The sequence below is a fragment of the Barbus barbus genome, assembly GCF_936440315.1.
Source record: "Barbus barbus genome assembly, chromosome: 42".
NCBI classification, from domain to species: domain Eukaryota; kingdom Metazoa; phylum Chordata; class Actinopteri; order Cypriniformes; family Cyprinidae; genus Barbus; species Barbus barbus.
In genome coordinates, this window is record NC_136720.1 from 4273488 (window position 1) to 4298000 (window position 24513).

Consider the following 24513-nt stretch of genomic DNA (forward strand, 5'->3'; position numbering starts at 1 on the left):
AAAACTTCCTGGTTGACGGCTGCGTTGACCTTGGACCTCAGAAAACACAATGGACCAACACCAACAGATGACATGGCACCCCAAACCATCAATGACTGTGGAAACTGTACACTGGACCTCAAGCAACGTGGATTATGTGCCTCTCCTCTCTTCCTCCAGACTCTGGGACCTTGATTTCCAAAGGAAATGCAAAATTTACTTTCATCAGAGAACATAACTTTGGACCACTCAGCAGCAGTCCAGTCCTTTTTGTCTTTAGCCCAGGCAAGACGCTTCTGACGCTGTCTTTGTTCAAGAGTGGCTTGACACAAGGAATGCGACAGCTGAAACCCATGTCTTGCATATGTCTGTGCGTGGTGGTTCTTGAAGCACTGACTCCAGCTGCAGTCCACTCTTTGTGAATCTCCCCCACATTTTTTAATGGGTTTTGTTTCACAATCCTCTCTAGGGTGCGGTTATCCCTATTGCTTGTACACTTTTTTCTACCACATCTTGTCCTTCCCTTCGCCTCTCTATTAATGTGCTTGGACACAGAGCTCTGTGAACAGCCAGCCTCTTTAACAATGACCTTTTGTGTCTTGCCCTCCTTGTGCAAGGTGTCAATGGTCGTCTTTTGGACAACTGCCAAGTCAGCAGTCTTCCCCATGATGTAGCCTACAGAACTAGACTGAGAGACCATATAAAGGCTTTTACTTTTACTTACTTTACTTTTGTCATTTAGCAGACGCTTTTGTCCAAAGCGACTTACAAATAAGAAAAAGTAACTAAAACAAAAAAGTTACAACTCTATAAATACTATCTACCCACATATTTAAGAAAATAAAGAAATTAAATAAAATTTACATGCATATAACAACATTTCAATAATAAACATATCAATGAAAAAATTAAATAAAAAACGATACTACTATCCCTTGCCGGTGTCCCTGCCCGGTGGAGTCGCACGGTAGAGTCGATGGTCTTTACACTCTTTGGTCTTCACACTAAGAGGGCTTCACACGACGACTGCCGCGACCGCTGCCGCGGTATAATAACCTTTATTATACCAATCCAACAAATCATCACTTCAATTCAGCTGGACCCACTTTCCTGTTTATCAACTACAAATGGCCAAGCAAGTGCACACACTGACAAGATACACGATACAGTACGAGACCAAACGCGATTTCAGCAACTCTCATCCCAGTAAACAAAATACGCGTTTCCTAGCAACGGCAAATGCGCTAAACACTGAGACAAGTAAATACACTTACGAGCTGATTTTAAACTTCCGCTGATAGACTGCTTCTCTTAAAGACCACTTCATTACACTGCCTTCTGCTGGCGCTTGAACCCACTTTCCTGTTTATCAACTACAAATGGCCAAGCAAGTGCACACACTGACAAGATACACGATACAGTACGAGACCAAACGCGATTTCAGCAACTCTCATCCCAGTAAACAAAATACGCGTTTCCTAGCAACGGCAAATGCGCTAAACACTGAGACAAGTAAATACACTTACGAGCTGATTTTAAACTTCCGCTGATAGACTGCTTCTCTTAAAGACCACTTCATTACACTGCCTTCTGCTGGCGCTTGAACCCACTTTCCTGTTTATCAACTACAAATGGCCAAGCAAGTGCACACACTGACAAGATACATGATACAGTACGAGACCAAACGCGATTTCAGCAACTCTCATCCCAGTAAACAAAATACGCGTTTCCTAGCAACGGCAAATGCGCTAAACACTGAGACAAGTAAATACACTTACGAGCTGATTTTAAACTTCCGCTGATAGACTGCTTCTCTTAAAGACCACTTCATTACACTGCCTTCTGCTGGCGCTTGAACCCACTTTCCTGTTTATCAACTACAAATGGCCAAGCAAGTGCACACACTGACAAGATACACGATACAGTACGAGACCAAACGCGATTTGCAGGTGTTTTGAGTTAATTAGCTAATTAGAGTGTGGCACAAGGTGTCTTCAATATTGAACATTTTCACAATATTCTAATTTTCTGAGATACTGAATTTGGGACTTTCATTAGTTGTCAGTTATAATCATCAAAATTAAAGGAAATAAACATTTGAAATATATCAGTCTGTGTGTAATGAATGAATCTAATATACAAGTTTCACTTTTTGAATGGTATTACTGAAATAAACTTTTTCATGATATTCTAATTTTATGACCAGCACCTGTAGTCATCACTGCTGACAATGGAAAATAATAACAGTAACCCAGGGTTTAGGAATGTACAGTGCGACACATCAGATTATGAATGATCAGGATTAATTGTTAACTCTAGTTAAAGTATGAACAATGTGAAATGTAAAATAACATTACCTAGACCTTAAATGTTTGAGGTATTATCAGTGATTATGCCAAATATGCCCTTTAGCACTATGACTATGCTTACATTATATAACAATAAAAAAGTCAAATAAATTGTAATAATTAATCCAGGTTAGGCAAATCTGAATCAATCATTTCTTTTTTAACCTTGCCTTATACACAGAGGCATTGTCATGTTAGAATAGAAAAGGGCCCTGTCCAAACTGTTGCAATAAAATTAGAAGCACACAATTCCCTAGAATATCATTATATGCTTAAACATTAAGATTTGTTCTCATGGAAATTACTAAAGTAGTACCTGTTCATTAGGGGTGACCCAATACTTTTGGCAATATAGTGTGTGTGTGTGTGTGTGTATATATATATATATATATATATATACACACACACAGAGTGCCGGCCACGTTCCAGAGGCTAATGGACATGATCCTTCGGCCGCACCAACAATACGCGGCGGCGTATCTGGATGATGTGGTCATTCATTTGGAGCGTTGGGAGGACCATCTAGACTGTCTGCGGAGGGTGCTTACGGAGCTTCGAAGGGCTGGACTCGCCGCCAACCCTCGCAAGTGTCACCTGGCCCTATTTGAGGCAAAGTACCTGGGCTTCCAGGTTGGACGCGGCCTCATCAAGCCGCAGGAGAAGAAGGTGGAGGCTGCCCCAAGACCCAGCATGAAGACTCAGGTACGGGCTTTCTTAGGGTTGGCAGGTTATTATCGCTGCTTCATCCCTAACTTCTCCTCCTTAGCCGCCCTCCTGACAGACCTGACCAGGAAGGGGCAGCCTGAGCGCATCGCCTGGAGTCCAGAAGCAGAGGAGGCTTTCCAGCGGCCCTACACGCCCCCGATTTCGGCTGCCCCTTCCTGCTGCAGACGGACACGTCCGAGACAAGATTGCTGTCAAGTCCAGGAGGGTGAGGAACATCCTGTCTTATTTATTAGCAGGAAGCTGAGGAAAGCCGAGAAGAACTACGCCACGTTCGAGAAAGAGGCTCTGGCCATAAAGTGGCAGTCCTGGAGCTGCGATATTACCTGCTGGGCCGTAAATTCACCCTCCTCACAGACCACGCACCCCTTCAATGGATGGCCAGGGCCAAGGACACCAACACCAGGGTGACACGGTGGTTCCTCGCGCTCCAGGACTTCTGCTTCTTCGTCTGCCACCGAGCCGGAGCCTCCAACGCCAACGCGGACGGACTCTCTCGGATCTGGTCAGCCTTCGCAGGTCTGTCAGGGGTTACTCCCTGCCCACCCCCGATTTCCCCCTTGTATGTCCGTATGTTTCCACCAGGACCAGTGTAGCATCTGCTTATGATCCTTGATGGTCATTGTGGCTTTATGTCTTAAGAGACCCCTTTTAGCCTTTGATATTGGCTAAATAATTCACAGACCTGGCCCCACATTCTACATTTATATGTGTGCTTACTTGCCAGTGGTTGTCCCCCCACTGTCAGAAACTAAGCAGAATTGACTATCTGTTCTCTCCATCGGACTTCAAACACATTCCAAGAGAACTAAATGACCCTCGGTACCAGGCCTGGCTGACCAGTGGAATACCTCCACGAGTACAACACACACGCATAGAGATATTTCCTTTACTTAGACCATAATTATTCAGTTACAAAGGTATCTGGTATAGGCATGTGTTGTTTGTGTTTCCTTATTATATTAGCCTAGTGACCACTCATTATTTGTATTAGTAAGCTGTAAACACTAATTTTCAAGTGTATGAATGGATCTCTGATTTAATATATGTTAGATGTCTCTTTCTTGATATCAAAATGATCTGCTCTTTATTTCTCAAACAATGATGTACACTATGTGAACGTGAAATACATCATAAGATTTTTACTCTACTGTGGGAAGAATTACACCGATTGAGCGGAACAGTCATAAAACATGCAAATGAGGTGTAAGTTTCCCGCTGAAACTGTGCCTTGCTATTGGTCAAACTGACCAAAGGTGGGGGTTACTGGATCCAGATAACACTTCTCCCACACTCAAAAGACGCTCTCTTCTCTTCACCTTCAGTGCCCTGAACAGGCACATTACCGTGGAAACCTCGCGACTCCCCTTTCGGGGGAATCCAAGCTTCTGGCAGTTTTGAGTTCAGTAACTTTGGCGATTTAACTTCGGACCTATCAATCCATGACTGGGATGACAAAGCTTTCACTCCTAAAGGAATTCATCAAGAATCTGCGCATTCATGCAGCAAGAGACTTTACTCAGCATCAACAAACCAGTGCAAGTAACCGCTTGTTAACTATTTAGATGCGCTTCTAGGCTTCGACCCCTTTTGATTAAGGTGATGTAATTCTTTGATGGTTCTAACAGGTTGGCGTTTAGCTGATGTGCAAATCCTGCCATTATGCTCTCTCTCTTGCGCGCGAGCGCTCTCTCTCTCTCTCTCTCTCTCTCTCTCTCTCTCTCTCTCTCCCTCCATGCTTTCCTTGTGTTGGCATCTATGTTTAACCTGTTAACGTTCACCAGAGCGACATCGCACTGAAATGTTTTTTTCCCCACTAGTTTAATGTTTATGAATGAATTTAACGTGAAAGAATATCATTAATCTTGGCAAACTATACATCATTCTGAAGGTCTAAGCCTCAAGCATCGACGACACATCGCTGTTTTTCGATGGAAAGCTTATAAGGAATGTATTTGCTACATTTGTGTAAGCAGTACACATCAAAACAGGCAGAATAAAAAAGCCGTACGTACCTTTATCATTGTAATAACGAGCCACAAACGCGTCCACTGCTGAATCCCAGTTTAGTTAGAGAGGTAAGGGTCCACAGAACAACATCCAGCGAGCACTTTTAGTCCAGCGAAACAATAACGTTGTAATAAGTATGAATATTCCTTTGTTTACGTTTAATTTCTTCGGGAGAGTTATTGTTCGCATCTGTTATGGAATAAATTACGCTCAAAAACAGCGTCTTGGTAGTAAAAAAACAACACGGTGTTGTAGCATACAGTTTTACAAACAGAATGAGACCGTCTGAGCGCGGAATTGCGTATCTTGTCGGTGAACTACGGCTCTGTGTATTAAATGCCGCTCTATTTGAAAACTGGTGATGAAGATTTATTAATAATCACAGAAACGGCTTTACTGATGAGATGCGCATGACAATCGCATGCGATATATCGTGCAGCCCTATTCAAATGGGATCAAATTGCCTGTTCTTCGTACGTCGCTAACTCAGTTAGCTGGATTTGATTGTTGCTGATTTAACTTGATCTTGGATTATTTGGTTCTTCGGCGCTCATCCAGGACTTGCTGTCACAGCAACAGGTCCGTAAGATTAGACCAGCTCTCATGTAAACAGGATTAGATTGCATCTTTTAAAGCAGAATTGATACTTAATATCTCCCCCAGCCACCGCTTCTTTATTACAAGAGTACCCTACCTGTCCAGGGACAATAATTTATAATAATAATAATTTAAAAATTAATTTGAAAATAATATAATAATGTGTAGTCTATAATACTATAGACACAGCCAGTTTTACTCATCGAACGATTTATTAGTGATGAAACTATTACTTTATAATTGTATTGGAGTCTTACACTATACAGATAATCTGAGCCGTGCATTAATTGGAGTCGTGACAGATATGAGTGGCTTGATGGAGCGCAGGAGATGCAGATAACATGATCTTGACCCTTAAGAAACTTTAATAAATGCTATCACGTAACAAATCTGTTTCAAAGATAAAATTAAATGAATTGCTAATTACAACATTGAAGTAAAAATGTAAAGCCTGTACAAATACTAGAAATGGTGAATAGAAATAATTGGCAATCATGTAAAAAAAACTACAGATAAGTTAAAAACAGTACACATTTAATTTACATTTAGTTTTGTTCACTTGGCTGTTTCCTTATAAAACTCCAGAAATTTGTCAAGTTTTTCGTCAGGTGTCTTTTTTTAATTATATGAACAGAAATGGCAATGCGAGTTGAACAACACGCACAAAATGTACACGTACCAACAGAAAAAATGGTCGAAAAATGGGACCATTTGGTCGCAGTCTAGAGCCCTGATTAATATGTTTATAAGAAACTGAAAAAAACACAGATGTCTGGGCATGTCAAAACACTTGACCCTCTAACACTTGCATTCTATATTCATTTTCTATTCTATTTACTTGTTTTCGTTTTATTATGAAAATGACACTCTAACACTAGCATTCTCTTTTTTTCTATTCTATCTACTTGTTTTCTTTTTATTTAATATTAAAATCCCCTCGAGTAGGAGGACTGCCGCACCCGTTAGACGGCCGACGGGCCAGGATGCCGGGCCGTCGAGTTGAGTAGGACGTCGCCGCTGGAGGAAGCCGCCGCCACTCGCTCCCGGACCCGAGAGGGGAGCGCGTGTGGCCACCGGACTCCGTCCCTTCCCTGGACCCTTTCCTCCTGAACACTGCCCTCCTTCACAAGCCCCGCAGCACGACGAGGACACCAGATCCCCTGTTTATTTTGGACAATTTTCCCCCTTTGGACACTTTATTTTAATATTTTTGTTTAATAAAAACCTCTCCCAGGCCTGACGCCACGCCCACTGTTTCTGTCGTTTGCTCCTCCCGCCACAATATATATATATATATATATATATATATACATATATATATATATACATATACATACATATATATACATATTTATATATATATATATATATATATATATATATATATATATATATATACATATTAGCGCTGTCAACGTTAACGCATGCAATTAATTCAAAACCCTTAACGGGTTAAAATAATTTAACGCAAAATTACTGAAGCAAAATTTCTATTCTAAACCTTTTTCCCGAATTCGCATCTCTGTTTGCAATCAGAATATTTTAAGCTGCTAAACTCCGGGAAAGTTTTCAGTAATAAATAAAGACATGCAAATGCATGTAAACATTTTCAAAATACATAGTGTATGTGGGTGTATTTATATATATATATATATATATATATATATATATATATATATGTATATATATATATAATAAATATACACAGTACATACACATTATCTAAACAAAAACTTTTATTTTGGATGTGATCGTTTGACAGCAATAATATTCTATATATATATATATATATATATATATATATATATATATATATATATATATATATATATACCTCATGTCTAGCTTGTACTAATCAGAACGATGTCTTAAAAAACTTTATATTAAAAGCACTTCCTGTGTTTATTTGCCTCTTTATGATAAATCGCTTTTTGTATTCCTCTATTGTAATTCGCTTTGGATATAAGCATCTGGTAAATAAATGTATATGCCAATGTAAACATATATATGATTTTTACATATATTTACTGAATGTTCCAATGTTGATGGAAATGACCAAATCATTTAATTTGATTCATACCACAAATGCAGTCAACTGAACACACTCTGGGAGCAATAAGATTACATTTTTAGGAATTGTTAGAGATGTGCAGTTCCAAACATGGGAGAAAGATAATAATAGCTAGACTGGAAAAATTACCTGGTGACTGTCCATTGATTATTCCTCCTGTGAAAGACAGAATATACCCATTATGCTTTAATAACTGGAAAGCATAGTTAAGTTACTTATTTAAATATAATAATGTCAGATTCTTGGTCACACTTCTGTATTGCCAGAGCTGTAAACCCCTCACCATTAATCAGCAGCAGTAGAGACACACGCAATGAGATTAAAAACCTCATTATGAGAAACTGGACCTCCTGCACCTGCACATTTACATGCATGCACACATACAAATTTTAAATTAGTTTGAAGTAAAAATGTCAATTAAGAAGCAAACATAGTTTAGAATAAATATTACAAATTTCGAACATGATGTACACAATTAATGTACACACACAAATATCCAATATAAGCAGATGGGATGAAATACAGAAAGTTATTTTACCAGAGATAAATGCAGAGCAAAACAAACTCAGGGAGATTCTCTCTTCAGCAGCTTTACCAGAATACACTGCTGCTGAACTGCAGGTGCCAGAATCTTTATATATATGGGTAGACCATGAATGAAACTGAAGGTATCACTCAAAAATACCTCAAAACCAGTTTGTCCATTCCACACCTATTGTGTTTGTCATGTTGTCATGTCCACCTATTGTCCCCATTAGTCACCTTTCTGCATTCATCATGTTATACAAAAGAGCTTGTTTCCAGGTATAAATAGGAAAATAGTGATTCAATCATAAAAGTCACAACAATAAAACAGGGGACTTAAACCAAGCTACTTTTTTGACACAATACATCTGGTCACGTATCAATTTAGCAGAAATGTAACTTATAACTTCTTCTGTTTATTTATTTTCTTGAGCTCACAACCACACTTTCATACTTTTTAACAAAGACTTCTATTGTGCGCTTGACAGCAAGATTTCTTGAACTGATTTTGTCCATTATCTCCTGCCAGGCTTTTGTCTTGGGTAAATGAGTGACTAATGGGTTATATATCGACTTTGCAGGATAACTTTTTCTTTTAGTGTATTCTTCTAAAAGAATGGCCTTTTCGTCCTCAGTCCAGTTTTACGTTTTTTTGTTTTCTGTAATGTTATTATTCTCCATAACTCCAAAAATATTTTACAGCTGTAGTTGTAAGGTTTGGTTTGCTCCCATTGCTGTATGCTACCAGAAACTACTGTGAAATGCTTAGTATAAACTCTTAGGTAAGGGTGACAATTAAGACATTTGTTGCAACGCCTCGGAGATTTTTTCCCGTTCAGGGATACGCTAACTTCAGGGTTTTCATGCAACCGGGCCCAGGCCTGGGAGAGGAGCTTGCAGTTGAGTGCCTGATGGCCGGACTCTGACCCATGGGGGTGCAAGGAAAGAAACAGGGGACTGATGTGATGCAAAATGAGTGGCAGGCAAGTGGAAACCGAACCTTTGTTCCTGGGTCAAAGACAAAAAGGGTGTTTCAAGCATCAAAAAAATAAAAGTTTTGTTTTTTACCCATACATTAGAATGTGTGCTGTTTAAGTTTATATTTTTCTGAACAAAAAATAATTATGCATTTTTTTACCATGTTTGACAGAAGACACACTAAAATGTCATTCAGTGTAACAATATTTATATACCAAAATATTCTTGTTAGGTATATTTAAAGCTTGAATCATTTGATGACATATTAAAAGACTCTATTTAAGCATCACAGTGCAGTCCTCAAATATCAATTAACTTTAATTTTTAAATCTTTATACTTTGCTAATGTCCTTCAAGCCACTATGTTTTCCAATTTGCCAGCAATAAGTTTTTGTAAGTGAGTGAAAATCATTTAAAATATTAAAATTTAGTATGATCATACATTCTTATTTGTATTTTAATAAGTACAGGTCAGAATAAGTATATTGTTTCATTTTTACATAAATATATGTGTTACTCTGAATGACGATTTGGCAAAAAGAGAGATAACATAGCCCTTTTTCCCATAACTGAAATATTTTTTCTATTAATCGGTGTCATTAAATTAGTTTTAATAATAATCCTGAGTAAATGACTGCAGAAACAGAAGAACACCCCTGCTGTAAAACTAGGATAGCCTGTAATACCTGTAATTACAAATGTCTATTGTTGACGTTTGAGATCATGTTCCTTATAAGGAAGTATGTGGTGTAAAATCTGAAGTTTATTTTAACCCTTAACCAAAGTCCCTTAAAATGTAAAAAAAAACAAAAAACTTTTTTGTCCTTGTATTTGTTCTGAATCAAGGGATGTGTTGTTTTATCTCCGTGCTGCATTAATTAAGTACTGATGCTGAAGGAATCAATTCATCTTGAGAAAAAGATATTCAAAATACATAAATCTCCTACTTAATTATGTATTTATTCTTGCATAATAATAGTGATGTACATGTTTTATCACAAATATATATATATATATATATATATATATATATATATATATATATATATATATGAGTATTCAGCATTAACAAATGAGAGGCACACTTTTATTGTTTCATTTAATGGAGTTTAACCCTCCCTAGCAACAAGTTTGGCAACAGTTTGAAGGAAAAAAGAAAAACACAATCCTTCTTTGTAACAAATAGCATGGATCTCGTCAGAGGTACAGTTTGTTCCACTTTCTGTTGAAATATGTCTGGATTCAAGGCAAAAATGATACAAAGATGAGGTCAATCATTAGGGTTACCAATTATTGTTTTAAATGTTGTTGTGCAGTAAACTGGTCGATCAGGATTTCACTAGACCCAACAACATAAAGAGCTGATGTGCACAGGGACAGATGTTCGAATGTGGCCTGGGTCATTCTCCACTCCCATTTCCCTTCTATCTCATTCCACTTTTCTGTCTTATGCACAAAAGAAATAAATAAAATTAAGGTAAAGTGTGCATTTTAACTGTAAACATTACATAATTTTCTTTTATTCTCCATTCCCTTTGTTATGGATGTTTCTGATTAGTTTTATGTGCATTGTTACGTCCCGTAATGTTGTTGGAGGTTTTACTTTTCTGTCTACCTTGTAGTTTTGACCATTACCACTTTCAGATCCTGTGATTGGACATCAGCATCAATGTGATGACAACACCTGTATCAAAACCAATCAGTCTACAATAAGGACTCGGAAATGACGCAAGACAGGAGCAGGCGTTTTTTCCTTTGCTTGTTTGTCATGGATCCATCCTTTTTGAGTTTCTGTTGCAATTATGATTTGATCGTTTATCTTAATTTATTTCCAATTGCTCCATTTTCTTTACATGTTGTATTTGCTCGATTGTTCTGTGATTTCATTCCGGCTATTTGCCCAACTGTGCTGTGATTTGATTCCCACTCTCTCTGATGAGAGCTGATGTATGGATTTATCTTTTGACTCATAGACTACGTTTACATGGACATCAATAATCAAATTATTTACCTTATTCTGAATAAGACAATATTATGATTAAGGTGTTTACACAAGTTGCTTTTAGAATATTCCTTTCATGTTCCCGTTTTACATGTTATAGTTCATAGATCGATTAATGGCACACGTCATTACATCACCACGCGACACCATCCGACGTCCCCTCCAGAATTTCACGTATAGTTCATCTTCGTGATGATGCCAAATACAGTTTTGGGTGTTTCATTTTTTATTTTATGAAAGCTTCAAGTGCAGTTAATTATTTGTACGTACATCTAAAGACAAAACAAAGACACTGATATATTTTAAGATCAGTCAGGGCAAGTTTATTTCAGTTGAAACAGCTCAGACTTACATTTTAGTCTAGGACTAGGCTTAAGCCTTGTTTGTGAATCCGGAGGTATAAGTAGCTGATTCTATCCATTGCTTCTCAGGTTAGAGCAAACTTGAACCTTTCTCAGGAGGGATGTACTCCCCCAAAGCTCCCAGCTGGAAGACTGCCTCGAGTCCATTAGTTACTTAAATGGGCAAAAATATTCTTTATTAACTTTAAATGAAATTCAGCTTTACTTTCATGTGAAACTAAAATAATTAATATTTTGATAATTTTGAATCAGTGCTATTCATAACAGGCCTGTTCATGTGTGTCTAAGGTAATAAAACATGCAATAAAAATATTACTTAGGCCTACATAGTATATGACAAACCCGTGTATCATATTACAATGACCTTCATCTCCAACAACCATGTAATACCATTTAAATGTATTGGCTGTTCTAAAGCAGGCTTAAGATACCCTCCCAATATAAGCTTAAAGCGCACACATACTGAGTGTAAACAACACTGATTACATTGATTACGTTCTGGGGTACTCTCCAAAATAGTGGAAGATGGTAACTCGGGTAGAAAAATTGTTGAATAAATTATGTTATTATTGTTATCTTTGCGCACAAAAAGTATTCTCGCTACTTTGTAAATTACGGTTGAACCCCTGATGTCACATGGACTACTTTACCGATGTCCTCGCTGTGTTTCTGTGCCTTGATCGTGGTAGTATCCTTGCTGTCTAGAGAGCTCTCAAATTTTAACAAAAATATCTTAATTTGTGTTCCGAAAATGAACGAATGTCTTAAAGGTCTGGAATGACACGAGGGGAGTAATTAATGACAGAACTGTCATTTTTTGGTGAACTAAACAGGTTAAACAGTCTTGAATGACTAAGCTGTCTGCATGGTAAAACAAGATCCTTGACTACTGATTGTTTTTTTTTCTTTTTCTTGAATCCATGGACATAAGTAAATGTCAGGTACTTGTTTCACTTGTTGAACAGAATCTGTTGCAGGAATGACTGAAAGTCTGTTCACATCTCTGTGGTTAGATCAGTGTGCACAATAATGTGTCTTTGACCTTCATTATGTATGTTTTGATTATACTGTGTTGTAAATAATACAAAAAAAATAAAAATAAAAATTTCAGTCTCCTCACACTCTGTCTTACCTGCCTCAATCACAGTCACACTGATGGCCCATTAGCAGCCTTTAGGGGAGGGCCCTTTGTCTCTCAGGTGAGAATCACTTAATATTCAAGCCCATTACCACGCCCTCGCATATTGGCTTTTGATCACAAAACATGTCTTTAAAAATTTAAAGTAATATATTGTTTTCTGTGAATGATTAAGCAGAATGATTTTCAAATAATTGTGAAGTAAATATTCTAGCCTACAAGACTGATTACTCAAAACCCACACTACATAGTCCTGAATAAGACTTTTATGGGCTTATTTCAGCTACATTTTTTCCCCCAAAACTTACTAACCACATTATTGTAGCACATTTTGTGCTGAATACAAAAAAAAAATACAAGTAGTTATGGGCGATACCACTTATTTTATTTTCGACCCGATACCGATATTTTTAAGCCCAGTATCGCCGCTATCGATACCGATACCTTGACTAAACTGATCTTTTAAATTATAAAAAAAATATAATCAGTAATTATACTCACTTAATATTAGAAGTTTTTTTTTTTTTACATTTCATAGGCTTTTTTTGTTTTTGTTTACACTCAGAAATAAAATAAATTGTATTTCAGCCCTTTACTGGGGCAGTAACCTCAAAGGTGCACCTACCCTAAAAGGGAGCATATTAGTACCATACAAGTATGCATGCTTTAAGGGTAAATAACAAATGTGCACCTTTGAGGGTACCTCATGAAAAATAAACATTGTGTTCCATAACTACTAAAATTATTATTTTTATGATAAATTTGTGGTTACTGCAGTTTTACTACAAATACTGTGGTAAACTGTGGTTACTGTAATAAAACCATAGTTAATTTTTGTAAAAGGCTCCCAGGCTGCTGTACTTCTAAAGGTGAAACTTTAGCATATTTTTTTATTAACAGCAATTACAGAACCTAACACAATCCATTTGAACTTTTAACAACCAGTTTAAATAAATTTACTTGCACAAACTAGCCTATTTAAAATAAATATTACATAAACCAAGTTTGGGGTTAGTAAAATTTTGTAATATTTTTTAAATAAACATCATGCTCACCAAGGTTGCACTTATTTGAACAAAGATACAGTAAAAAGAGCAATATTGTGAAATATAACCATAACCATTAAAATGACTATTTTCTATTTTAATATATTTTAAAATGTAATTTAAAATGCCTTTGTGATCAAAGCTGAATTGTCAGCATCATTACTCCAGTGTTCAGTGTCACATGATCCTTCAGAAATAATTATCATTTGCTGCTCAAGAAACATTTCTGATTATTGCTGCTTCATATTTGTGTGGAAACCGTGATGCATTTTTCAGAATTAATTTTATACATAGTAACAATGATATGTAATGTAATGATGTGGCAATGTTTTATAAAGATCTACTTATGCTTCTGATGCTTTTGGGAAACGTAGCTCTATTTGAACAAACACTGTGACTGAGCCATGCGTCACGCTGTCTGTGATTGATTGGTTTTGTCTTTCAGCATTTGCGTTCCGATCGAGCAGGAGAAATCACTCTAACACAATTAGACTAACACTTAAAAGCTTATTTATGCACAGAATGTTTTAATAAAATTAGTGGTTTAAAAAAATGCACTTTAGAATCAATATTTTTATGTGAGGATCGATCCTTTCGATACAACATCAGTATCGAAAGTATCGATACTTTAGGATCGATCCGCCCATCACTAGTTATAAGTAGCTGAAATAAGCATAAATATCAGGGCATGTCAAAACATCTCAAGGGCCAAAAAAACACCTCAGACCCCAGAGGGTTAAATGCACCCTCTGTTCTACTCAGCATTGCTCTCCTTCTATTACAGGAACTAGCAGTATTGTCATACAAGAAGAACAACATTTTTTTAAATCTGCCCTAAGTGAAGGTAAACTACATCAACAGTGATCATTTAAACGACTGCAGATGGGTTAATAGAATGCACTGATGCCTCAGCATGGGTGTTGCCAGTTGTTGTTACACAGAAAAAGTCAAAATAATCAGGTAAAATCAGGATGCACGTTAATCCCAGAGAGCCAAATAAAGCAGTGATCATGGAGTCTTATCCATTGGCACACATGGATGAACTACTCTTGTGACGAGTTCGAGTTTTTTTTTTGATACTAACTTTTTTGTTTTCTCCATGAACTATTGGGTTGACACGTCTTCAAAAGACTGTTTAAAGTGTGGATTCATTGTGTAAATGAACTGTTTGATGATCATTGAAAAATGTATTCCTTACATTTTCACAGCAACATCTTTTGATGCATGATTATTTTACTTTGTATTGATATTGTTTGTGTAATTGGTGGTTTGAGTTATCCTGGTTGGAAATTAAACCTAAATTTTAAATTCTAATTGGTAGATTGAACTCTACCAGGCGCCCAAATCGGTAATGTGAAATAGTAAGAATTTAATCAGAGTTAAAAGTCCTATTTTGGGGTGTGCCACCGTTACATAAATGGTGCCCGAACAGGGACCTTAAAAAAAATTGTGTATGTGTAAAGGGACTTACTGTATGTGAACTTTGATTTTTTTTCCTGAAACCTTTAAACCGTCCTGAAAAAAAAGAGAGAAACTTTAAATGTGGGGGAAATTTTACTTTGTGCATTGTATGTAAAATGTGATAATTGTGAGAAGAAAAAAGTTCAAAAGGATTGGTAAAAGTGCTATTTGCTCTTGAAATCTCTTATTTGCATTTGTCACATGGTTGTTTCCATGGGTGGATTTAGGTCTAAAATTGGTGTAGTGCAATCAGGAGTCCCTCAGGGATCAATTTTGGGCCCCTTGCTTTTTAACATCTATATTTTTACACTTGGTCAGCTTTTGAGATCTCTTGGTCTAAAATTTCACCTTTATGCAGATGATACTCAGATTTACATACATACTAAACCTAATGACACTGTGTCTGTTGATTTTCTTTCCACATGTATTTCTAAGATAAAAGAATGGATGTCACAAAATTTTCTTTGTCTTAACAGTGAAAAAACTGAGGTTATGCTTATTGGTTCACCCCACCAATTACGTAAAGCTGGGTCGGTTACTTTGTCCATTGATGGTTCAACTATGGAGTTTAAAACAAAACTAAAGAATTTGGGGGTTATTTTCGATTCCAATCTAACTTTTGAACCACATGTTCAAAGCACTGTTAAAACATCCTTTTTTCATCTTAGAAATATTGCGAGACTACGTCCAATGTTGTCCTTTCCTGTTGCTGAGAGGTTGATTAACACTTTTGTGTTTACCCGGATTGATTATTGTAATGCCTTGTTGGCTGGGGTGTCAAAAGCTACCCTAAACAAATTGCAGGTAGTGCAAAACTCGGCTGCTAGAATTCTTACTAGAACTAGGATGAGAGATCATATTACACCGGTCTTGGAGTCTTTGCATTGGCTTCCTGTTAGTTTTAGGGTTGATTTTAAAATTTTGATGCTCACTTACAAGGCTTTACATGGGTTGGCACCACAATATTTGTCTGAGCTTTTAATTCCTTATACTCCAACACGTGACCTTCGCTCATCTGAAACTGGTCTTCTTAGTGTTCCTTTAACCCGTTTAAGATTGATGGGCGATAGGGCTTTTTCTTCATTAGCTCCAAAACTGTGGAATTCTTTACCTATTGAGATAAGGCAAGCTAAAACTCTTAGCACTTTTAAATCTCGCCTTAAAACTCATTTTTTTAGGGTAGCTTTTAATTAAACATTTGTATTACTCTAAAGAGTAATGTATTATTTTTATATTGTTTTATTTGTAGTGTTTTTGTTTTTGATCTTTTTATTGTGTATGGTTTTATCTGTTGTTGTAAAGTGCTTTGAGATCTCCATTTAAAGGCGCTATAGAAAATAAAGTTTATTATTATTATTATTATTAAAGGAGAGTACAAGAGTATTTCTATTTTGCGTGTTATATTTGGAGCAATTTTTTGGTTGAGCTTTAAGTGTGTGCTCCTAAAATAATTATCAATTGAAGTGACTTTCTACCTGATACCAAATACCAAGCGCTTTTGTGTTCCATTCCACATCACAGAACTTCACAGGGATCTAATGTCCGTTTTGCTTCTGTGTCCTCTGTACCTGCTGACAATCGTCCTGTCCAAGGCCAGCCTGGGGAGCAACAAGGACCAGATGCTATGCAGTTGTGCCCCTCATCTGAATTTTCATCTTCAGAAACACAACACAACATGACTTACCTGGTTCACTACCTGGTTTTCTTCCTACTCCTGGAAGAGAAATGCACCATCTTACTGCCCAACTACAAGTTGGGCAGTAAGGGATCGTTTATTTTAATGTCAAAGAAATCAAGTAAAGGCTGTGTATGAACTCACCCATGAAATGAAACAAATGACTTCCCACACTGGCGGACAACTGGATGCTTTGACTGTTAAAATGGAGTCCAATCATCAGCAACTTTTCTCCACATTAACTGCAACGAAACAGCAAGAGGAAACAGAAACTGACCAGCTAATCAAAGCCATGAAAACAATGCTAACAGATAAATTACAGAATTTCGCTTTATGGTGGAACAGCTTCAATTTGAGTTATAGCAGGACATCAAGAACACCCAGCTAATTCTTCAAAAAGATCAGGAACAACTTTCTGCAGAAATTGCCAGAGGTAACAATGAAATGGATGAACTAGACAAGATAACTGAACTTCAATTTGAAATGGACAACAACTTCCAAGCTTATGGAAAAATCAATGCAGACACTGAAAAGAAAAGTATATCAACATCTACAACTCCACACATCATATCTGCTCCACCAGTAGTAAGTCCTGCACATCTAACAGCCCCTGCTGTCAAAAGTGACCACTTAAAATTGACCTGCCCTGCTTTTGGAAGATCCACTGATGATCCTGACCCCCTGTTATATTTAGAACGTTGTCAAGACTTCCTGGCATTGCATCCCCTCACCTAATGCTGACATTTTAGCAACGTTCCGCACAGTCCTATTCGGTACAGCGCGAGGTTGGTGGGAGGTCGCCAGAACTTCCATAACCACTTGGGAGGAATTTGGAACGGCTTTTCTTTCTGCATTTTTATCAGAAGATTATGAAGATGAGTTGTCAGAACGAGTCCGTACCCGAACCCAAGGTGACAAGGAGTCAATTCAAGATTTTGCTTTCACATATAGAGCCCTCTGCAAACGTTGGAAACCAGCCTTAACAGAAGCAGAAATGGTGAAACTGATTATCAAAAACATAAACCCTCACCTGGCCTGCCAGTTGCGTAGTCGTGTCGGTACAGTGGAAGAACTTGTCAAGTTGGGTCATCAGCTGGAGAAAGACTACGAGCAACAAATGCAGTATGGAACATGTATGAATCGACAGTCATTTCCAGATATATCACAAAAGCCAACTAACAGAACTGCAGACAAATCATCTTCTGTACGGTGCTGGAGATGTAAAGGATACCATGCTCCAGGGAACTGTCCACAATGTAGAACCTTGTCGAACCAAGAACACACACACACACAACTATTAACCGGACAACACATTCCTGAGGAACTCCCCCCTTTTCATTATCTGTGGTCGTGAAATTAATAAATAACCAGCACCGCGCTCAACATCCTGCTCTGCTCTCTTTAACGTCTCACGAGACACCAAAACAAGGATAGATTTCTGGAGAAAATCTGGAATTTATTTAAAACAGGACTTCACGGTTGGTTCTTATCACTTAAACATAATTCAACCAGAAACAGGACAAAGACCTCGGTATCTGGACACGACCTCCTGACTGCTTAACATGTAATTCAATGATTTTATCAACCAGAAGAGCCGTTTTTATGATGAGACTGGGTGTTGAAGTCTCACAGATACACGCCCAACGGGACACTCTCATGCCTCTGGACAGCTCCCCTTTCATCCTCCCTGCATTCCAAAGGAATGCGTTTTTTTTTCTTGTGCAAAGAACACCTGAACTTTTATTGACTTTCTGCCAAAAGATATTCCTTTATTCCTATTGCTATTAAAGCAATATACTCAATAGACAATACATACTAACGTTGTAGCTCCTGTCTTTCATATGCTTGGTGTGATTATTTAGAAGGTAGGATGTTAAGCATCCAACAGATTTGTAACAATTTTTAACAAAAAGGACATTTGGTTTTGATTGGAATTATATAAATAAGCCATCTTTATTAATGTCAAGTACATAGCATGTATGCTTTCTCAGGATCATTTACATGTAAAAAATGACAATCTCACAGTCATAAAGACTCATAATCATAAAGTAATATTAGCACTAATGCCATTACCACTTACACTAGTTTGTACTATGTACATGAAGCTGATGGTAGTGTTGCATACTATGTAATTTGTGGCTCAGGGTAATATCAGTCCTGTATTTCTCATGCTTGTAGAGGTACCTAATCCAGACGAAGAAGAGGTAGACCTAGTTGAGGCAGGAAGTAGAAGTACCTGCGAAGAAGGTGTAGACGCTAGAGACAATGATTCCTCAGAGGACAGTGAGACAGATAATATGACAATGGTGGAGGGAGGAAAAGGTGATGTTAGTGCTGAGTACGTAACTGATGATTCAGCATTATGGCCAGAGTCACAGCGGTTGACCAACCAGCAGCGGAATTCAATAATTCTCAAACTGGCACAAACAAATCCTGAAAAAGCTGATTTGACCAAAGTTGCTCCAAAAGATAAAACAGGCAAACCATTTCCAAATTATCCAAAATATGCTAAAGCAGCCAATGGCCGTAAAAAATAAACAGAGACTGGCTAATTTACAGTAAAAGTGAGGCATCTCTGTACTGCATTCCATGTCTTCTGTTTTCACATGAGAAAAAACAACCATCCTCAAGTGCTCTGAACAGTAAGCATGGGCTCTAATTGGCAAACATAAAATGACAACGAATGTATGGAAAATTTCCAAAACATGAGACACATAAGCCACATAAACAGTGCTACATAAAATGGAATAGTCTGCAGAACTTCTTATTAGGAGCTAAAGGAGTAGATAGTCACATGCAGCTTCAAATTCAAACAGAATTTCCTGTGAACTCTTGAACTGTTAGCTCACTATGACCCCCTTCTGAACGAGCACTTGCAGAGAGTTAGGCAAAAGAAGACAGGTTCATGGGTAACTCATTATCTAAGTCCTGAGATACAAAATTTATTGAGTTCAAAGATTTTTATAAAAAAACAGGCAGGGAAATTTCCGAAATGATTGAGGCAGTACTGGAAGAAAATGGTATACCACTGAAGGACTGTCGAGGGCAAGGATATGACAATGGGGCCAATATGTCTGGAAAAGTGAAAGGAGTACAAGCTGAAATTTTAAAAGCTAATCCACTAGCTACATATTCCCCCTGTATGTCCCATACACTCAATTTGGTGGGTTTACATGCAGCTTCCTCATTTATTGAGGTCTCTACATTTTTCGGCTCAGTCAACAGGCTCTACAATATATTCAGTGCTAGTCCAGAGTGATGGGCCATTCTAAAATAAAAAAACAGGATTCTCTCTTCGTCGTCTGTCTGATACTCGCTGGAGTGCTCGCATAGCTGTGGTATGTGTTGTTGCGACTCAATTACCCATGATCATTGATGCTCTAGAATCCATATCAGTGTCATGCAATATGACAAATGAAGCCAAGTCAGAGACACTTGGTCTGATTAATTATTTCAAGACCTTTGATGTAATTGTTCTTCTAACAGTATGGAGGAAGGTGCTACAGTGCATTGAAAACAGAAATGTGATTCTTTAGAAAGGGCATATTTCACTTGACACTGAAATAAATAACATCAAGGCATTACAAGAAAAGATGCAGGTTTTGCGCAATGAATGGGGCCCCTTGCTCGCTGAGGCCTCTTTGGTAGCACAGACAATGGAGATCCCTGCACAGTTTCAGAAGGAAGAGAAATGAAAACGAAAAAGGAAGCGTATGCCTGATGAAAGCTACACAGAGAACCCAACTGAAGAGAGAGCAGAAATTTCATTCCGAAACAATGTGCTTTTTGTGTCAATGGATTCAGTTATCCATGATTTGAGTGTAAGGTTCCAGACAGTAGCAGCCATCTGTGAAACTTTTGCACCCATTCTGAAATTAACAGATATGACAGAAGACCAACTGAGGATAAAATGCAGAGAAATTACAGCAAAGTACAATAGAGACCTCACTGGCGAGTTGGAAAATTAAATGCTGCATCTAAAATCTATATACAGTGCCACATTCTCAAACAAACTCTCTCCTCTCGAACTCCTTAATGCCATCTACAAGCTGCAGTTACAGAGCATTTTTGGAGAGGTCTGTATTGCATTAAGGATGTTCTGCACACTGCCCGTGTCTGTTGCTAGAGGTGAGCGGGCTTTCAGCAAGTTAAAGCTAGTAAAAAACTATCTGAGGTCAACGATATCTCAGGAGAGACTGAACAGCCTTGCACTTCTGTCCACTGAGAGTCAGTCACTAATACCTGACAGCATTAGTACCCTAAGACTGTGCGAGTGAACAATTTATCATACCTCCTTGCAAGATCCATGCAAGGTAAAAATTGTTCCTAAAAAAGTCGCGCCTATTAACGTTTTTCAGCCTTCTCCAGTTTAGATTATTTAAAAAAGAAAGGTGAATTTTTTTTGGGGGGGGGGTGAATAAAGGCCTCTTGTAGTGAATCAATGCGTTAAAAAAAATAAAAATAAAAAAATAAATCCATATTTAAAACGATGTAAACAGTTTTGTATAACTTCCGCTATCTGTCGTACTCATGTTCACAAGAGACTGTCTTTCCAGTGGATGGCGTAAGTGTAGCGCATGCACGTGCAAGTCTTGCAAAAACCATCATTTGTTTATTGGAGCAAAGGAATACCAGTCTACTCTTGGCTTATATTGGCCTCTGCTGAGACGGATCAGGCCAACAAAAAAGACTGTCACTGTGTGGCCTAGGGATGCAGCCTCTGTGCTCCAGGATTGCTTTCAGTGCACAGACTGGCAGGTCTTTAGAGACGCGTCTATGTGTGAGGGAGAGGTGGATCTGGAGGAATATACTTCCTCTGTCCTCGGTTTCATTTCTAAGTGTGTTGATGATGTCGCCATCACCAGGATAGTAACATGCTTTCCGAACCAGAAACCCTGGCTGAATGCTGAGGTGAGAGCTCTGCTGAAAGCTAGGGATGCTGGGTTCAGGGCAGGTGAGGCATCAGCGCTGAAAGTGGCAAGGAAAGAACTGACGGCAGGCATTGCGAGGGCTAAAGCCACATATGCTCAGAAGATTCAGGGGCATTTTACTTCCAACGACCCCCGGACCATGTGGAAGGGCATTAAGTGCATCATGGATTATAATACCAGGGATGCACAATGCCCAAGGGATCCCTCTCTACCAGATGCACTCAACAGGTTCTATGCTCGCTTTGAGGATCCTGACACCCCCCCCCCCCCTGCATTAGACTCATACCATCTTTTGGTGACACGCCCCTCAGTGTGTCTATAGCTGATGTGAGGAGGACCCTTAAAGGAATCAACCCCCGCAAAGCTGCAGGCCAATACCATCCGGCTGGTCAGGAAGGCCCACCAGCGTCTCTATTTCCTCAGGAAGTTGCGGCGAGCTGGACTTGGGAGCTCAGTCCTGAGGAGTTTCTATCACTGTGCGGTGGAGAGTGTCCTCTGCACCTGTATTACGGTGTGGCATGGCAGCTGTACTGCTGCTGAGAGGAGGGCTCTGCAGAGGGTTGTAAGGGCTGCACAGAGGACTATGGGGAGCAGGCTTCCCACCATCACAGACCTCTATACAGCACGATGTAGGGGGAGGGCCCTCCGCATCATGAAGGACTCTACTCACCCTGCACACGGACTCTTCGAACCCCTCCCCTCAGGCAGACGGCTGAGGAGCATCCGGAGTAGGACCACCAGGCTCAGAAATAGCTTCTTTCCTGAAGCTGTTAGACTGTTGAACTCTAGCCATGCTCTGTAGGCATTCCATCTCTCCTTTTGAACATGCGCATGCATGCATGCGCACATACACATACACACATACATACATACACACACTGATCTGCATTACAAACACTTTATCCACCTTAAATTCAATATTTATTATAGGCGAAATACTATGGATTATTTCCTTTGGACAATTTCTTCTTGCTTTTAAACCGGGACCTGAGTTCTAATTTCGTACCATAACATGGAAATGTGAGTTGGTATGACAATAAAGTTCCTTGAATCCTTGAATCCTTATATCAAAATCCTCCGACATCCCCATCAGCAATTCAGACTTTCAAGACATTTCCGATAGGCTATTGGCAAGACAGAGTGATCTTGGTAGAAAGTTCCATAATTTAGGGGCAACAACACTGAACGATCTGCCACCAATGGAAGAGAGGCGATACCGAGGGAGGCGAGAAACAGAGGACCGCAGTGAACGAGGTGGAGAATAGGGGAGGAGCAGATTACAAAGATAGTAAGGAGCCAGACCATTCAACGCTTTAAAAGTAAGCAGGAGAATTTTAAACTTGATACGATAGGCCACTGGTAGCCAATGCAGATCAGCTAGAATAGGGGTGATGTGGACTGAACGCTTAGTGCGAGTGAGAATACGAGCGGCTGAGTTTTGAATATACTGTAATCTAGCAAAAGAGGTAGCAAGCAAGCCAATGAAAAGGGCATTACAGTAATCTAGACGGGATGAAACAAAAACATGAATGACAGTTTCTGCATCATAAAAGCATGAATGAGAGTTTCTGCATCATTAGTACTAATGAAAGGACAGAGCTGGACAATTCGTCGTAAGTGAAAGAATGCTAATTTAGAGAGAGAGTTGTAAGATCTGGTCGAAACCAGAACACACACACACAAATTCGGACAGCACATTCTTGAGCAAAGCTTCCCCCCTTTGCTGATCTCCTCCCCTGAACCTTCTTATCTCCTGGGTCCATAAAAACCAGGATATATTGGAGAGGAACATCTGGATGTCTTCAGAGAAGAGAACCTAATTCAAGGATGGTATCATTGAAGATGATGTTTTTACGATCAACGTCCAACTAAGAAAATCTCCAGATCTTCCCAAAAAAATGACATTATGACCTCACGTTATCAGCACATTCCAGGAACGCGCCTTTTTGCTCCCTAACAGACAAAGAGATGCCACGCTTTGCTCAAGTATCTAAAAAAGGACAAATTATACAAATTTCTGCTATTGAAGCAATATAGTCGAAAAACACTATATACAATATATTTACAACATATATTAAGGTTGTTTTCGTGTCATTTAAAAGGCTTGTGGAACGTATGATATTGTTGTAATCTTTTTATGCATAACTTTACCTGATGACTAGTGTTCAGTTCACATGCTCGATGTGATTATTTAGAATTAAGGATTGTTTCTTCTATGACTTAACAAATGAATACAAATGATATATGTATTTTTGTGCATGTCAAATACGTGGTGTTTGGTTTCAGATGAAAGCTGATTTCATTAATAGTAAGCTGGTGTGGATGAAATTAGTTTGTTCTCATCAATGCATGATTACAACACGAATAGAAACCTGCTGTCCATACGTTCTTCATGTGATAAGTAACTGAACGGATAATGTATGCACGGAAAATTAAGGCTGTGCAGGGCGGGGCTCCGCCCCACAGGAAGAATCCGATTGGGTCAGGCGCCCGGATACCCAACAGATACCCAACTGTCTCTCAGTGGTTGTTGTTGGAAATTGAAAAGAAAAGCTTTAGCTCAGTTCGCTCCTTGCTCGACGCTCTCAGACATTTAACATCATGATTGAGCAGTAAAGACTCTAAAAACATCTAAAAGCCTCAGAAACTGAAACCAACTTCCTGGGA